Source organism: Engystomops pustulosus, chromosome 3 (genome assembly GCF_040894005.1).
Source record: "Engystomops pustulosus chromosome 3, aEngPut4.maternal, whole genome shotgun sequence".
Classification (NCBI taxonomy): Eukaryota; Metazoa; Chordata; class Amphibia; order Anura; family Leptodactylidae; genus Engystomops; species Engystomops pustulosus.
The window spans coordinates 107,778,296-107,797,558 of NC_092413.1; the positions used below are offsets into that span (position 1 = coordinate 107,778,296).

Consider the following 19,263-nt stretch of genomic DNA (forward strand, 5'->3'; position numbering starts at 1 on the left):
AGCAGAGTATACGGGGCAGGAAACGTGTATAGTACAGCAGAGTATACGGGGCAGGATACGTGTATAGTGCAGGAGAGTATGCGGGGCAGGATACGTGTATAGTGCAGCAGAGTATACGGGGCAGGATACGTGTATAGTGCAGGAGAGTATGCCCGGCAGGATACGTGTATAGTGCAGGAGAGTATGCCCGGCAGGATACGTGTATAGTACAGGAGAGTATGCGGGGCAGGATACGTGTATAGTACAGGAGAGTATGCGGGGCAGGATGCGTGTATAGTACAGGAGAGTATACGGGGCAGGATGCGTGTATAGTACAGGAGAGTATACGGGGCAGGATGCGTGTATAGTACAGGAGAGTATACGGGGCAGGATACGTGTATAGTACAGGAGAGTATGCGGGGCAGGATGCGTGTATAGTGCAGGAGAGTATGCGGGGCAGGATACGTGTATAGTACAGCAGAGTATACGGGGCAGGATACGTGTATAGTGCAGGAGAGTATACGGGTCAGGATACGTGTATAGTGCAGGAGAGTATGCGGGGCAGGATACGTGTATAGTACAGCAGAGTATACGGGGCAGGATACGTGTATAGTGCAGGAGAGTAGACGGGGCAGGATACGTGTATAGTGCAGGAGAGTATGCGGGGCAGGATACGTGTATAGTACAGGAGAGTATGCGGGGCAGGATGCGTGTATAGTGCAGGAGAGTATGCGGGGCAGGATACGTGTATAGTGCAGGAGAGTATGCGGGGCGGGACCGTGGGGGTATACGGCACAGGATTTCTGTGTACGGTGCATGCAGGTACATGAGCGTTTACAGTACAGGGTACATAATAATCTTTATATTGTGCCACCGTATTCCTTCGCACAGGATGAGGAACCTTTGTTACTGAGAGCCATTAAAGTCACATATTTTAAAATGGAATTGTGTGAGAGCCATATAATATGTACCTGCCACCGCTCCCCCCGGTAGGTAGGTAGGCAGGTAGGCACAGCACGTGCCCCCCCATCAGTACAGCACATTAGTCACTCACCTACTCCATGCAGCTGGCTCTTCGTTTCTTTTGTGCACTCCTCTATGACCGAGGTGCCTGGGCACTCAAAGGACGCAGGCAGCTAAAAAATGGTGCACCTAATGAGCCGCACACAGTGCCAATCGCTATGCGAGCCTGATGTAGCCATCAAAAGAGCCGCATCTGGTTCTCGAGCCTTACCATTCTGACCCCTGGATGAGGGGGTGACACAAGAGGTATAATAGCTTGTATATTCTAGCTATTCTTTATAAGGGAATAGAAGTAAATAATTTAATAAATAAAGAAGCTGTTGCTTGAACTAGCCTCAGCCGCCAACTTGTATACAAAATCCAAAGTCAATGGGACTGCAGAGGAGCTGCATATCTATCTGGTGTTTGCCGGATAACAGACGGGAGGAGGATGCAGGACTGGTTGCTAAAGGGAGAGTTGTAGTTTTATGTACTTAGGGAGTGTGATTAGCTTGCATTAAGAGGTTTTAAGAGCACATTTAAAGCTTTGGAGCACTGGTCTGATAGTCTGGGGTAGATCATTCCAGTGAATAAGCGCAGATCGTGAGAAGTCCTTGAGACGTAAGGTTCAAATTAAGGAAGAGAATAATCTATGATCACTGTCATATCGAAGAACACTGGTTTGTACAGGATTATGCAGAGCTTTGTGGATCCGGGTGAATATTTTGACCCCTTAACGACAGACCCTTTTTTTGTTTTTGCATTTGTATTTTCCACTCCCCACCTTCAAAAATCTAACTTTTTTTTTTCAGTAAGTAAAGAGCTCTGAGATGGCTTGTTTTCTGTGTAACAAATAGCAATTCATGGTGCCTTTATTTAATATTCCGTCTATTAGAAAGCGGGAAAAAAATTCCAGATGCAGTGAAATTGGCGAAAAAACGCACTTGCACCATTTTCTTGTGGGCTGGGCTTTTACGGATTTCAATGTGCGCACCAAATTACATGTCTCCTACATTCTTTGATTCATTGCACGTGAATACAACATTTAAATAGATTTTATAATGTTTTTTATACATGCATACAACATTTAAAACCTGTACATCTTGCCATCTTCTAGTGCTAATAAGTTTTTTTTTCAATGTAGGGAGCTGTGTGCAGTGTCAGATGAGTGCTTGCTACCATTTTGAGGACTTTACGGCTCTTTGCTCACTTTTTATCAAATTTTTTTATATGTTGCAAAATGGCGAGCAAGAGTCATGTTCGACTTTGGGTGCTATATTCCATTATGGGGTTGAATGCTGGGAACCGTTATGTTTGGAGAAGTATCGCTGCGTCCTAAAATGTCTGAACTAACTTGTTTATGATTTTTACTTTTTATTTATATTTCTTGGGAAAGGGGATGTCATTTGAAATCTTATGTGCCGAGTTTTTCAGGACAAAAAAATGTACTGAAAAACCCTTAATCGGCTTATACTCAAATCAATGAAATAAAAAACTCGGTACTCACCTTTCCGACGCCCCGCACAGGTCCTCTTCTGTCTTCAGCTCCCCGTGTGGTGCCGTCGCACACACCATGAGGTAAGCCGATTGCCGACATCACAGTGTGTGCTTCCATCGGCCCACACTATGATGTGAGTAAGCGGCTGAAATGTATGCGATGGACGGGACCAACGGGGAGCAGAAGACAGAAGAGGATCTGGGGGGGCTTTGGAAAGCTGAGTAGCGAGTTGTTTGTTTGTTTTTTGTTTTTTCTAAGGCTGGGCAGGGGGCTGGTGACTATACGGGTGTGGGGGGGACGACACTAGCTGTATATGGGGGGGGGCGGCAGGTGCTGGACATATACTGGGGGGGGCAGGCATTGGTCATACATTAGGGTCAGGGGGCTGCTAGCTATATTGATGTATACATGTGACCAATGCATTTCCCTTTCTCGGCTTATACTCGAGTCAATAGGTTTTCTCAGTTTGCTATATAAGGGTGAGGAGGGAGACACTAGCTCTTTACGGGGAGGGGGGCAGGCATACAGTCTTACAAAGCCCCAAAGGCTGTCGTGGAGACAGATGCTGTTCACATTGAGACATCATGAGACCAAGACGACACCTAACCATCATTGCTTGAAAGCACCTAGCCATTGTGAGGCTTCAAGCAGGATGTTATTAGGCAGATGTGGCCCTTGAGCTTATTTTGTCAGTGTCATCAGCAGATTGTGACTGAAGAGTCACGGAAAGTCCTAAAAGTTGATGTAATTTGGAGAAAATCGGACACTGATGACAGCTTCATTGTGAGCACTTCCTTGCAGGATGGGATGATGAATTTCACATAACTCCAGGGACATTTAAAAGTGGGTAGGGGGCATCCAAGTGTAATATCAGATCATTGATAGCCATTAACACATGCTTCCCACCTGTGTGCTAGATGACCTCAAAGTGTACCTTACACAACAAGGTAAAGGTGTCTTGCAAGGGCCATGGGGCATCTATGAGGGGCTAGTGAGCCTAAGTGCTATTCACTGATGAATGTCGGTTCATGCTGAGTAGAAAAGATTACCATAAATAATGAGACATTGAGGAAAATGCTACCTCTCCACTGTTTTCACCTGTGGGCGGTATGTTAAATTAGGGGCATGTGTGTCTTGTCTATACAGAACTGCCCTACACTCTGGAGTAGAGTGACAGGCCCATATTACTTATATAATTTTAATTCATACATTACGCTTCTGCCTGAAAAACAGGTCTTATTTCATCTCCATGGATGACAATGAGCCAGCCGATCGAGGTTGAATTATAAGGCTGCTGGAGAATGGAGTACATGAAATGGAGTTGTCTGCTATTACTACCATTGAAAACCTTTGGGATTAGCTGAGTCACTTATAGAGGCTCAGAGCTCAGTGACCTGGGTGCTGCCCTTCAAGAAGAATGGGATGCCACCTTAACATACAATTAGTTAACTTCTGAACAGCATGAGACGTAGTCAAGGTCACATAAGATATTGATATTTGTAGTGGGTATGGAAAGTATTCACACCCCTTTCAATTTTTCACAATGTTTTATTGTGGCCATTTATTTTTTTTTATTGCTGATTAATGTACACTCTGCACCCAATCTTGACAGAAAAATTACATAATAATAATAGCAATTCATATTTTATCTTATTTATCAACCAAGAAAAACTAAAAAATAAATGGTCATAAGTTTTGGGAACCTTTGCTGTGTCACTCATATTTAACTCACATGCTGTCAATTTCTTTCTGATCCTCCTTGAGATGGTTTGACTCCTTCATTGGCGTCCAGCTGTGTTTAATTAAACTGATTGGACTTGATTAGGAAAGGCACACACCTGTCTATGTAAGACCGCACGTGCAGGTCAGAGCACATGGTACTGCCCAAGGATCTAAGAGACAGAATTGTGGCAAGGAACAGATCTGGCAAAGGTCACAAAAGAATTTCTGCAGTACTCAAGGTTCCTAAGAGCCTCCATAACGGCCTCCAAAATGGCCTCCATGACGCTTAAATGGAAGAAGTGTGGGACAACCATAACTCTTTCTCAACCTTGCTGTCTAGCCAAACTAAGCCATCGTGAGAGAAGAACCCCATATCAAAGTTTCACAAAGTCAACTAACCCTGCAGCCCTCCACCAGTCAGGGCTTTATAGCAGAGTGTGCCTATGGAAGCCACTCCTTAGTGCAAGACATATGAAAGCCTGCATACAGTTTGCAAAAAAAACACACATGGGACTCCCAGACTATGAGAAATAAGATTCTCTGTTCTGAGGAGACGAAGGTTGAACTTTTTTGTGTTAATTCTAAGCGGTATGTGTGGAGAAAACTTGGCACTGCTCATCATATACAATACCGACAGTGACACATGGTGGTGGCAGCATGATGCTGTGGGGAGGTTTTTAGCTGCAGGGACAGTACAAATGATTGCAATTGAGGGAAAGATTAATGAGGTCAAGTACAGAGAGATCCTGGGTGAAAACACCTTCTAGAACCTCTGGGCCAAAGGTTCACCTTACGACAAGACAATAACCCTAAGCACACAGGCTAAAATTAAAAAAAAAAAAAGCTGTGGCTTCAGAACAACTCTGTGACCATTCTTTGCCGGCACAGCCAGAGCACTGGCCGTCCAACCTGAGGGAACTGAAGAGGATCTGCAAGGTAGAATGCCGGAGTATCCCCAAATGAAGGTGTGAGAAACTTGTTGCCTCATTCCCTAGAAGACTCATGGCTGTACTAGCTCAAAAGGTGCTCCTACTCAATAGTGTGCAAAGGGGCTTAATACTTAGAACTATGTGTTACTTCAGTTTTTCTTGTTTAAGAAATTTATATACATGTAAAATATATACATTTCAGTTTTTTCTTTCAATATTACATTAATAAGCAAAAAAAATAGAACATTTTTGGTCATACCAATTGGCTGCAGTGAAACGGAAAATTTCAAAGGTTCTGAATACTTTCCATACCAACAGTATATATAGGTACCACCACTGTTGCTGGCTTTTGTGTCAAATTGTTTGCTATAAGGAAATCACTATTACATGCTTTTTACTAAAATTGTAAATTTTTTTTTTTTTTTTGCTATAGTATATGGAGTGAACTTTTTCATTTTCCATAAATGTAATGCAAAAGTTAAATATTCTGCAATTTTTGTGAGATTATTTCATGCGTTGCTGGTCACATGTATGCAGGTGACTATATACTGGAGAGTATACAGTGTAAGGTACATGTATTCAGGTGCCTATGCACCTGTATATATGGACCCTGCACTGTATACTCTTCTGTACCTGTATACATGTTGTTGATGTTTTTTGGAAAACCCCTTAATGTGCTTCCACACTTAAAGCGTAGCTAGGCTTAAAAATTATCATCGGCACACTTAATTTATAAGGAAAACTATGGATTAATCCAGGAAATGTAAAACCTTCAATCTTTAGTAACCCTCAGAAATGTTTTTATAAAATGCTCCAAATTAATACAATTCATGGTAACACAATAAAGATGTTGACAAGAAAAAAAGCGAACTTGGTATGGTTAAAGAGAACCTGTCATCATATTTCAACATTTACCGCTAGTGACTGGTTTCCATAGAACCCTATTACCTACATTATATCCTTGTCTCTGCATGTCATGCAACCAGAGTGATATCATCTAAGGTCCTGTTACTTTTGCTAGTCTAGCCCATGTATGTATCTAGTAAAATTTACTATGCAGGACTCGCTAAGTGTCATTGGACTCACATCAGGTGAGTTTCAAATAAGTTTACAGACTGATTTTTTTTTTTTTAACATTGCATCCATGGAAAGGAACAATTAAGGGATAAGTTTAATTATTTCAAATCATAGTTTTTAATGAAGTATTTAGTTTGGATGGGTTAATTTGCTTGGAAAGTTCTCTTAAGTTACCGGTTTCAAGAGTACACTGTTTGACAAGCAAGACAAATGGTGAAGAGCTTCAAATGCCAAGTCCGACTCTTATCCCGTCTACATATTAATAAAGTTTGAAGGTTTTAAAGATGCTGTATTCCTCTATGTATTTTCCTTGCTGTTTGCTGATGACCAGCGTGGTGATCTGTGTACTAGTCGCCAGCATTAACAGACTATGTACCAGTCTTCTTTGCTTATGCAGATAACCATTGTAAACTTTGTAATCTGCTTAATTTCCATGTCCTTAACACACGTGTTAATGGCTTGAGCATGTTTTGTCAAACATTTATCTTATTCACTCATTTTGGGGTAGTGTTGGTGATACTTGACTTTAATAGGAGGTGTTCTGTTGCTTCATAGATCCGGATGAAGCAACATGTGTATTTGTAGGTACTTTGGTACGATTTTAATTGTTTTTATTTCATTGTCTGTGTAGAGTTTCTGTATAATTCAAATGAACTATGTGAATGTTGTTTTCTAGCCTCAATGACACACAGTTTCTTCCTTCGCTTTTACTATCAATATATGGTGTTTCGGTATTACCTACAAATACTTTTCATTGGTGCAGAAAATGTAATTTTCTTTTTGTGGCTATGGCCATCATGGTCTCCTCCTCTCCGTCCTGCTGGGAGATCTTCTCTCCCTATGGGGTATAATCTTAGTCTAGACAGTCAGACACTAGATGTATAATCCAGAATCTAAAAGGCACATATACCCCTTCCCGATACCAATAAAAACTCATCCTGCAAAAAAATAAGCCTAAAAACTGCGCAATCAATGACAACAAATAAAAATCTTATGCCTCCTAGTTATTTATTCTGCAAAACGGCTGAAATATCATATAAATGAGATTGATGTAATCATATTGACCCATAAACATAAGTAACATGTTATCTACTGGGTAACAAACTATGAGTTGCATTTTTTTCCCTTTTAACTCCTAAAAATAACAGTTTGGGGGCAAAAGCAATGTTTTGGGGAAACATTTTTCAGTCACACGAGCCAATGCTAATACTTTCTATGACAAATCTGAGGTGGTAAAAAGCTCAAAATACCCATGGTCAATTACTTGAGTGCTGTCTCCAAAATACAGTCATTTGTGGGTTGATTGACTGTTCTGGTACCTCAGGAATTTTTCAAATATGATCCGTCACCTGAAAACAAGGACTTCAAAATCTGCCCTTCGTATCATTACTCAAACCGGAACTGGAGCTGGAGATGATGGGCAGATGCCTCTTGTTTGAATGCGTGAGCCAGCCGTGTAACTCTACAAGAACAAGCAATGAGGTGGCATTGCTAAGGCAACTGGCCTAGGACTGTATATCACAGTTTTACTAGTGATCTTGGGGTGAATGGGGTGTTCTATCATCATACTTAAAAGTAACATTACAAAAATTATGTCAACCTAAAGCAGACATATGGTAAATGTTAATTAGCAACCAACTTGGTTAAAGGGAAAAAAATACTTACATACTGGTAATTAAAGCTGAGCTAACATCCAAAATGGCATCTTCATGCTGATAAAATCTTCATGCCCCAAAACCTTTGATAAACGCTTTACTCCGAGTTTGTGTTAAATTCCCCCTCCCCAAGGTTCCTGAACTTACTAGAGTAGGGGGTCATTTACCAGTGGTTCTATGTCAGTTTTCTTGCATAGACGCACTAAATTAATTGCAATTTTTGCACAAACTTTTGTGATTACGCTACCTCCTTTACATTGTCCCTCTGACCTGGGACATCTAATTAAGTCACATGGCATCCAATACCATTCCTATGTAGATGACACACAGATCTATATTTCCACCAAATCCCCCATGATGGCCACCTGGAGGATGCCCTTTGACCTCTGTGGGAACAAGGAGAGAGGTTAAAGTCCCCTCCCAGCATCCTCCCACCAGTGTTCTTCCTGTTCCCACAGGGTCAGGATTGTGAGAAGGTCTCTCCCTTGCATCATCCAGGTGTGAGGAGGGATGGCAACACTCACCGTCGCGCGGTCCTCGACTAAGCCACGCAGGTCGGGTCCACGGGCGGTTCCGGCCCTCCCTGGACATCCCTGTCTGGCCTGAGAAAACACTGCTAGTCCCGCTGGCATCCGGCACCTATGGGAGAGCGGTGGCGCTCCGTGCGCCTTAAATCATTTCCTGGTGTGTCGCGCGGAGGCAGATGACGACTTCCGTCGCGAACCGGAAGTGACGCTCCGATGCCGGGTCTCGGAGCATTAACGCCGGCTGCAGCCTTCAACAGGGGGATGGGCTCCCCTAGAAGGTGTTTAAGCTCATTTTATTGCGGGTACACGTTGATCTGAGGTCTAAGTTCAAAGTTTGTTCTGGACACTCGTGCAGCCGTGTGTTTTTGTCTCCCTGCTGTCACAGCCATGTCTGAAGAGGCAGATGCAGGCTCTCTCCACCCGCTGGTACCTGTAAGTGCACTGGAGGAGTCCTCCACATGGTATACACTTACCGGCCACTTTATTAGGTACACCTGTCCAACTGCTCGTTAACACTTAATTTCTAATCAGCCAATCACATGGCGGCAACTCAGTGCATTTAGGCATGCAGACATGGTCACGACAATCTCCTGCAGTTCAAACCGAGCATCAGTATGCGGAAGAAAGGTGATTTGAGTGCCTTTGAACGTGGCATGGTTGTTGGTGCCAGAAGGGCTGGTCTGAGTATTTCAGAAACTGCTGATCTACTGGGATTTTCACGCACAACCATCTCTAGGGCTTACAGAGAGTGGTCCAAAAAAGAAAAAACATCCAGTGAGCGGCAGTTCAGTGGGCGGAAATGCCTTGTTGATGCCAGAGGTCAGAGGAGAATGGGCAGACTGGTTCGAGCTGATAGAAAGGCAACAGTGACTCAAATCGCCACCCGTTACAACCAAGGTAGGCAGAAGAGCATCTCTGAACGCACAGTACGTCGAACTTTGAGGCAGATGGGCTACAGCAGCAGAAGACCACACCTGGTGCCACTCCTTTCATCTAAGAACAGGAAACTGAGGCTACAATTTGCACAAGCTCATCGAAATTGGACAGTAAAAGATTGGAAAAACGTTGCCTGGTCTGATGAGTCTCGATTTCTGCTGCGACGTTCGGATGGTAGGGTCAGAATTTGGCGTCAACAACATGAAAGCATGGATCCATCCTGCCTTGTATCAACGGTTCAGGCTGGTGGTGGTGGTGTCATGGTGTGGGGAATATTTTCATAGCACTCTTTGGGCCCCTTGGTACCAATTGAGCATCGTTGCAACGCCACAGCCTACCTGAGTATTGTTGCTGACCATGTCCATCCCTTTATGACCACAATGTACCCAACATCTGATGGCTACTTTCAGCAGGATAATGCGCCATGTCATAAAGCTGGAATCCTCTCGGACTGGTTTCTTGAACATGACAATGAGTTCACTGTAGTCAAATGGCCTCCACAGTCACCAGATCTCAATCCAATAGAGCATCTTTGGGATGTGGTGGAACGGGAGATTCGCATCATGGATGTGCAGCCGACAAATCTGCGGCAACTGTGTGATGCCATCATGTCAATACGGACCAAAATCTCTGAGGAATGCTTCCAGCACCTTGTTGAATCTATGCCACAAAGAGTTGAGGCAGTTCTGAAGGCAAAAGGGGGGCCTAACCCGTTACTAGCATGGTGTACCTAATAAAGTGGCCGGTGAGTGTATATGTATATATGTGTTTATTACGGTCTCCTGCAACAAATTTCTCCTCCTTCCCTTCCAGAAGGAATCTGGTAGAAAGGGGAAAGGCAAGGAGGAGAAGCAGGAGAAAGGGGGAAAAGTGGCAAGATCCAAATTTAAATCATCTGATGTTCAGAGTTACAGAAGATGTAATATGTGCATTAGCAAGTTACCCACTACACATTAAAAGCCAATATGTAAATCTTGCATAGATAAATTACTGAGAGATGAAAAAACCTCTTTTATGGATGAGATTAAAGAGTTTATTGAAGAGAAGTTCGTATCCCTTGCTACAACCTCTCAGGTTCTTCAGGATCCCTCCCCTAAAAGAGCCCGTGTGGATCTAGATTTAGCCACTCCTGCGTTAGATTCAGATGTCTCAGAATCTCCATCCTGTTCCTATAAAGACTCAGAAATAACGCATTCTGATTTACAGGACTCAGAAGCCACGTACTTGTTCCCTATTGAGGAAATGGAAAGACTGCTCAAGGCAGTAAGGGATATGCTAAATATCGAGTACATAATCCCTCCTAGATCAGTCGAAGAGGACCTCTTTGGAGGACTGAGAAACAAAAAACCAAGGGTCTTTCCCGTCAATGATGCACTGAAAGATCTGATTACGGCAGAATGGCAAGAACCTGAAAAGAAAATAACGGTCTCCAAAAATTTCAAGAAACTACTTCTGTTCAAGCCTAATAATTCGGATGTTTGGGACGCTTGTCCTAAGGTGGACGTACAAGTCTCTAAGGTGTCTAATAAGATGGATTTACCGTTTGAGGATGCAGGCCAGTTTCGGGATCCTATGGATCGGAAATCTGAAGCACTACTCAAGAAAACATGGGATACATCTATGCTGAACCTCAAGACTAACCTTACGGCTACCTCTGTAGCCAGGACACTACTCTTCTGGCTGAAGGAGCTGGAAAATCACGTTAAGGATCATACTCCTAGAGAAATAATCCTAGAAAATATTCTTCTCCTTAGACTGGCGGCAGCCTTTCTAGCTGATGCCTCAGCAGAGTCCATCAGATTTTCAGTTAAAGAAGGGGCCCTATCCAACGCATCCAGGAGAGTGCTTTGGCTAAAACAATGGGGAGGAGACATCCGTTCCAAAACAAAATTGTGTGGAGTCCCCTTTTCTGGTGAGTTCGTCTGCGGCCCGGACCTCGATGCCATTCTTGAGAAAGCCGCCGACAAGAAGATGGGATTTCCGGAAAACCGACCTGGAATCAAATTTTTTTTTTCGTGGCCCCAAGGACCAAAGGGAGAGCTACAGAGGAAAGGGCAAATAAGGCTGCTGGAGCTATCCCAAGGGAGGCAGAGGTCGTGGCTTCTTGTTCTCCTCAAATAGTGACCCATCAAAAAGTAAGAAGCAGTGACGCCAGGGTTGGGGGAAGACTCTCACATTTTATGCCTCACAGTGGGAGAAGATAACATGAGATCTCTGGCCAAGAGACATTGTAAAAAATGGATACAGAATAGAATCCCCCCTCCCACCCCCAAAGATATTTCAATCCATCACCGTCATCTCCTTCTACACAGGTCACCATCTGGCAGGAGGTCCAGAACCTGCTACAACTGGGGGCCATCCTGAGAGTTCCGGTCAATCAAGAAAAACAGGGTTTCTACTCCCCTCTGTTTACAGTGAGGAAACCCAACGGATCGAATCGCCTCATAATAAATTTGAGAGGATTGAACCGCTTCATAATATACAGACACTACAAGATGGAGTTGGTAAGATCTGCTATACCCCTCATTCACCGAAACTCCTTTATGTGCACCATAGATCTAAAGGACGCTTATTATCACGTTCCTATCTACCCTTCCTCTCAGAAATATTTAAGATTTTCTGTTCTTTCCTTGGAAGAGGAAACTCTCCACTTTCAATTTTGTGCACTACGCTTCGGAATCTCTACTGCTCCCAGGGTATTCTCCAAACTGATGATAGAGGTGGTTGCTTTCTTAAGAGATCAGAACGTGTCTGTCGTTCCCTACTTGGACGACTTTCTGATTTATAGCCTGTACCAGCTTAGACCACCTGAGTGAAGTTGGCCCCCCCACCTTGTCCAAATCAAACAAAATTGGTGTCAAACGTTTGTGCTACGTTTGTGCAGCTAAAATTTTCGTTTGTGCTGCTATCATTTTTAAGATATTCATGAAAGTTTCCAGAGGTCATCAGAGGTAAACCAGCCCCCCCCCCCACATTGCCCAAACCAAACTGTGCCGAACAATTCTGCTATGTTTGTGCTGCTCAATTTTTTGTTTGTGCTGCTTTTGTTTTGAATAAATGAACAAAAAATTAAAGGTCAAAAGTACAACTAGCCCCCCCACATTAACTGAATCAAACAAAACTGGTGTCAAACGCTAGTGCTACGTTTGTGCAGCAAAAATTTTCATTTGTGCCGCTATCATTTTTAAGGTATGTTCAGGTGTTTACATAGGTTAAAGGTATTTAGGATGAACTGGTAAAAAACAAACCTAGTGACACTTCCCTGGTTTGATCACCAGGGGGAGCTAGCAAACACATTTTTGTTCTTTGGAAGAAAAGAACTCTGATGACCTCTGGAAAAAAGTATGAATATATTTAAAATGATAGCAGCACAAACAAAAAGTTTTGCTGCACAAACGTAGCACTAACGTTTGACACCAGTTTTGTTCGATTCGGTTAATGTGGGGGGGCTGCTTGAACTTTTGACCTTTCATTTTTTGTTCACATATTCAAAACAAAAGCAGCACAAACAAAAATTTGAGCAGCACAAACGTAGCAGAATTGATTGGCACCAGCTTTGTTTGGTTTGGGCAATGTGGGGGGGCTGGTTGACCTCTGATGACCTCTGGAAACTCATTAAAATCTTAAAAACAATAGCGGCACAAACGAAAATTGTTGCTGCACATACCAGCACAAACGTTTGACACCAATTTTGTTTGATTTCAACAAGGTGGGGGGGGGGGCAACTTCACTCGGGTGCTTAGACCTAGTCAAGTCTCGGGATTTCACAATTTCTACATTCACAAGTTTTGGAGTGGATCGTCAACTTTCAAAAGTCAAATCTTCCCCCCCCCTTACCCAGATAAAATTCTTGGGGGTAATCTTAGATTCATGCTGTCAAATTTCTTCTCTTCCACAGGACAAGAAGGACAATATCAGACTCCTCATACTATCATTCAGGAAGAAGCCAAGTGTTTCAATCCGGACAGCTATGAAGCTCTTAGGACAGATGACAGCCAGTATCCCAGCGGTATCATGGTGCCAAAACCATTCCAGGCCACTCCAGAGCTGGATCCTTTCATCCTGGGACAGGTCACCAAGAGGTTTAGAGAAGAAAGTCCAGACCCCGCTGAGTGTGAAACGAGATCTTTGGTGGCTAAGTACAAAGGAAGGGGTGTCCCATGGATCCAACAGCCCTTGATTACCATCCAGACAGATGCAAGCAAGTCAGGTTAGGGCGCTTGTTTCCAGGATCAGCTGGTACAAGGTCAATGGACACAAGAAATCAGTACCAGATCCTCCAACTTACCTCCAAGTTGCGTGCGGTTTGGGAGACATTTGAGATCCAACAAGTCTCACCTAAGGAATTCACACCTCCTAATACTATCCGACAACATCACCACTGTATCGTATCTGAGGAGGCAAGGAGGAACCAGGTCTCCAGACTTACTGGCTCTATCGCAAAAGATCTTCAGATGAGCAAAGGACAATTGCCTATCTCTTTCTGCGACTCATCTTCGTGGAAGAGAAAATCTAACAGCCGACTTCCTGAGCAAAAAAACTCTTACCGAACGAGCGGTGCCTAAAGCAGGAGATTTACGACCAACTGATCACCCTATGGAGGCAGCTACTCATAGATTTGTTTGCCTCAAGAGAGAACACAAAGTGCAACTATTTTTATTCTCTAGACACAAGAGATCCATTCTCGATTCTGGACGCATTCAGCCGTACTTGGGACCAGCCACTAGCATATGCCTTTCCCCCAATTCCCCTGATTTCAAAGGTGCTACGCAAGATCTACCTGGACAGGGCCAGGGTAATACTAATCTGCCCAAATTGGAGGAAAAAGAATTGGTACCCTCTCCTGAGATCCATGGCTCTTCAGGAACCCATCCTACTTCCTCCGGAGAGCGACCTATTTCAAGGCCCAGTACTTCATCCAAGACCGAGCTATTTCGACCTATCGGCATGGATCCTGAAAGGGAACTCCTGTTAAGGAAAGGTCTTTCCTCAAAAGTGGTGAACACTCTACAGGCGAGTAGAAAACCAGTGACATTTGCCATATATCATAAAATATGGAAAAAAAATTGTATCCTTTTGTGGAGATAAACCTCCATCACAAGATAACCCTATGTCTTTCAGGTGTTGGAGTTCCTGCAAGCTGGACTAGAAAAGGGACTATCCACAAGCACTTTAAAAGTGCAGGTGTCTGCCCTGGATGCCTTTCTTGACTTCTGCTTTATGGATAATAGGTGGGTAAAAAGATTCATAACCGCCTCTTCTAGAATCCGTCCTCAGGTCCTTACTAAAATCCCTACCTGGGATCTTACTTTGGTTCTCAATGCCTTAACTAAAGGTCCATTCGAACCAATAGAAAGTTCTGAGCCATCTCCATACAAGAGCCTTACCTAAAAATTTTAGATGACAGAATTGTTATAACTCTTGACTCTGCTTTTCTTCCTAAGGTGGTCTCGGATTTCCACAGAAATCAGGAAATTGTCCTGTCGTCATTTTGCAATAATCCAACATCCTCCATGGAGGCTGAATGGCATACGCTTGATGTAAGGCGCATTGTATTAAAATACCTTCAATCCACCGAGGAATGGCGAGTAGATAATAACCTCTTCATTCAATTCCAGGGACCCAACAAGGGAAAAAAGGCATCTAAGGTCACTATCGCTAGATGGCTCAAGATGACAATTTCAAAGTGTTACAGTCTACAGAACAAGCCAGTACCATCGAACATAAGGGCTCACTCCACAAGAGCCATGTGTACTTTGTGGGCAGAAAGAAGGGGAGCTATGTTAGACCAAATCTGCAGGGCAGAAACTTGGGCTTCCCAAAATACATTCTTAAAACACTACAGACTGGGCATTCCAAAGAATAAAGATCTGACCTTCGGAAAGAAGGTGCTCCAATCGGTTATCCCACACTAACTTATCATCTCATGTGATAAGTCTCCAGGTGGCCGTCATGGGGGACGTGGTGGAAATTCAGATTTAGAACCTACCGGTAAATCCGTTTCCACTAGTCCACCATGACGGCCTATTTATTCCCCTCCATAATATTGATTGTTTTTGTTGTATTCTTGTGTGTGACTAAACATACTAAATAAATACAGTTGCAACCATTCCAGTTGTGGTTATTTGGTAGACACTGGTGGTAGGATGCTGGGAGGGGACTTTTAACCTCTCTCCTTCCTGTTCCCACAGAGGTCAAAGGGCATCCTCCACGTGGCCATCATGGTGGACTAGTGGAAACTGATTTACCGGTAGGTTCTAAATCTGAATTTCTGGTCAAGATATCTCTTCTCTTCTAGTCAGAATTCCTAGAATGTCTATCAGCCATATAATCCTCTACCCTTTTTCTTAAACTTAACATGGACAAAACGGAACTCATAATCTTTCCTCCACCGAATACATCCCTCCCACTATCCCTAACCATGACAGTTCATGGCTCCACATTCTCCCGAGTCCTTAAGTCCACTGCCCTGCAGCCATCTTTGACTCTGCCTTATCCTTTAAGCCTCACATACAGGCCCTTACTACAACCTGTCGCCTTCATCTCAAGAACATATCTCTTATTCGACCCTTCCTCAATCCAGAGTCCACAAAATTACTAGTCAATGCCTTTATAATTATCCCTCGCTTGGACTACTGCAACATCAGTTAACTCTCTAACACCCCTTCAATCCATCCAGCTAACCTTTCTCCTCAGCCTCTCCTCTCTGACAGTCTCTCCACTGGTTACCCATTACACAGCGAATTCAATTTAAAATACTAACCATGACCTACAAAGCATCCAAAACCTGTCGCCCCACACTTAATCTCCATTCCTCATGGGACTTTCACTCTACTACCATCATCTCTTCTCTCAACCGCATCCAGGACTTCCCCAGTGCAGCTCCCATACTCTGGAACTCTTTACCAAAATGTGTCAGACTGTCCCCCTCTTTCCAATCCTGATAACCTGAAAACCCACCTGTTCAGGTTAGCTTACAACGCACATTAATTACTCTGCTCCCTCACCTTGCATCTCCATCTCTTCTCCCCCCCTCCATATAGATTGTGAGGCCTCGAGGGCAGGGTCCTCTTCCTACTTGTCTCCTGGTCACTGTAATTTTGTATCTTGCACCTGTTTTTGTCTTAATGTAATGTATGTGAACCCCTTACTGATTGTACAGCACCATGGAATTAATGGTGCTCTATAAATAATAAAGTGAGTGTGCAGCGGACATGAACGGGATGTGGCCATTGGCAGAGTAGGTTCCCAGAGGGGATCCTGCCCTGTGAACATTCACTGCTGAATGTTTACAGGTTCTTGCACAAAACTACGGCAGGCTCTGCCCATTGGCGTAACTACCGACCGATACATAGGTCTAAGCCTCTTGATGTATGTGCCGTGTGGAAAGGGGGGTGAGGGGGTGGGTGGCTTACATTGTATGATAAATTCCCTCCATAGTGTTTTCCTGGGGTTTTTCATTTTATTCTGTCTTCAAATCTTAATCCATTGAAAATTGGTGGCTTGACATGAAAATTGCCATTTGGAAGTGTTCTCCAACCAATGTGATTCCGCTACATTATTATGCAAAGAGCAAAACTTCCAGCCTCTAGATGTGCAATCTGGTAGTGACATACTGATTTGTCATGGCAGCTATAGGTGGACCTACAAAGAGTTGTGTTGTGGAAGCCGAATACATATGCACCCCACATGGCGCAATATTTTAATTTGCAAAAGCATGTTTTGTTTTTTGGACAACTTTTTGATACTTTGTTGATTTTGTCACATTTGCAACCCACTGTTTATTGCACCAGTATTTAAATGGTGCCAAAATATTCATTTGAACTTTATTACTAAAGATGTGGCAAACCTCTGCTGTTCATACACTGATAGAATTTTGGCAGATGATTTATTTGTAGAAGACCATTGTATAATTCTATTTGTGTGACTGAAACTCAGTGGTTATAATATTACTCAGAATATCACATTCTCTAATTTAATGTTAACAAAACATACAGCATTTCACAGATCTCATTCTAACCTGTCTATATCGGTCCTGCATATGGTCAGGCACATCTTCTTGTCCAGTCAATTTCCTCTCACATGAACAGCATCTGCTGTACTATGAGTTTTTCAGCGCAATATAAGTACACACCATTCCGGTGCCCTGGATGGCTCCTCTTCTATCTTCAGGGGGGCGGGCTCTAGATGCCCGACAACTCAGTGGGCGGCAGGTCCGCGACAGCTCTGAGTGTACAATGAGCTGTCACGGACCTGGCGCATGTGAAGAAAGAATAGGCTCTGCCCACTGTTCTGTCACGGACCTAGAGCCTGCCACCATGAAGATAGAAGAGGAGCCGTACAGGGCACGGAATGGTGTGTACTCGTCTTATATATGCCTCGTCTTATATTCAGGTCGGCTTATAAATAAGTATATACAGTAAGCCAGCTTTATCATGCCAGCATTTCTAGGGGATTAAGATTTGAGAGCTTTCTTTAACCCCTTCACGTTCTGTGACGGATATATCCGCCACAAAGCTATGAAGGGTGTATGAAGAGGGCCTAAAGACCCATTGCTAACACCCGCGGTCGGTGCTTGCACCGATTGCGGGAGTCACCATGTTGTTTGCCGCTGGCAACTGTTACCTGCGATCATCGCTCCCCCGAACGTAATCGGGGGGGGGCGGCGATCGGTTGCCGTGGTAGCCTCGGGTCTTCATGAGACCCGAGGCTGAATGGCTTCTGAGGATTCGTTACAATTTGCACATGATACAATGAATCATGTGCAAAAATGCCATATACTGCGATACAGTAGTATTGCAGTGTATGGTAGGAACGATCAGACCATCTAGGGTTAATGTACCCTAGATGGTCTAAGAAATGGTGAAAAAAAGAGAAAATTTAAAATATTAAAAGTTCAAATCGCCCCCCCTTTCCCTAGAACAGATATGAAAAAACGTGATAAACAGTAAAAAATCACAGACACATTAGGTATTGCCTCCAAAAATGCCCGATCTATCAAAATTCAAAAACGGTTACGGCCGGTGGTGACCTCCGAGACGGGAAATGGCGCCCAAATGTTCGAATCGCGACATTTACACCTTTTTACATGACATAAAAAATGTAATAAAAAATTTGCAAAACGTCGCACAGTCCTCAAAATGGTAGCAATGAAAACGTCGGCTCATTTTGCAAAAAATGACACCTCGCACCGCTCCGTACCCCAAAGAATGAAAAAGTTATTAGCGTCAGAAGATGGCAATTTTTTTTTTTTTTTTTTGTACAGATTCGTTTCATTTTTGAAAAATGTATTAAAACGCAATAAAACCTATATAAATTTGATATCACCGCGATCATACCGAACCAAAGAATAAAGTAGAGGTGTTATTTGGAGCAAAGAGTGAAAGTCGTAAAAACTGAGCCCACAAGAACGTGACGCACATTTTTTTTTTTTTTCTTTTTAATTTTTCCACATGTGGAATATTTTTCCTCCTTCCCACTATATGGCAGGGAATAATAAATAACATCACAGGAAAGTAAAATTTGTTACGCACAAAATAAGCCCTCACACAGCTCTGTACACGTTATGGATTTTTGAAAACGGAGAGAGAGAAATGAGCGAAAATACCCTGCGTCCTTAAGGGGTTAATGAGAAAACCCCTTTTGGGGGTTTTCCAGTTTATCGGTGCGCGTGGTATTTCAGTGAGGTTGAATTGGCAGAACAGTGTAAGAGCTTGTAAATGCAACAAATTCATCTAATATGCTAAATTCATAAATTACACCATCACAGACTTCAGAAAAAAATAAGTTCCCCTCATCAACTGATTGTATTACATTTCACCAGACTGGAGCAAGTAGAATACTTGTAGCACAGTACACCAGACTGCAGTGAGCAGGAGACTTGTGTTTTTTAATACCAGACTGGTGCGAGCAGGAGACTTGTGTTTCTAGATACCGGA

At 43.3% G+C, this 19,263-nt stretch overlaps 1 protein-coding gene across 1 annotated transcript in view; it reads left to right on the plus strand.

Moving 5' to 3' along the window:
• Positions 1–19,263, plus strand: part of HDAC2 (histone deacetylase 2) — a 57,965-nt gene that overhangs the window by 843 nt on the left and 37,859 nt on the right. The gene's annotated exons all lie outside the window — the stretch shown is intronic.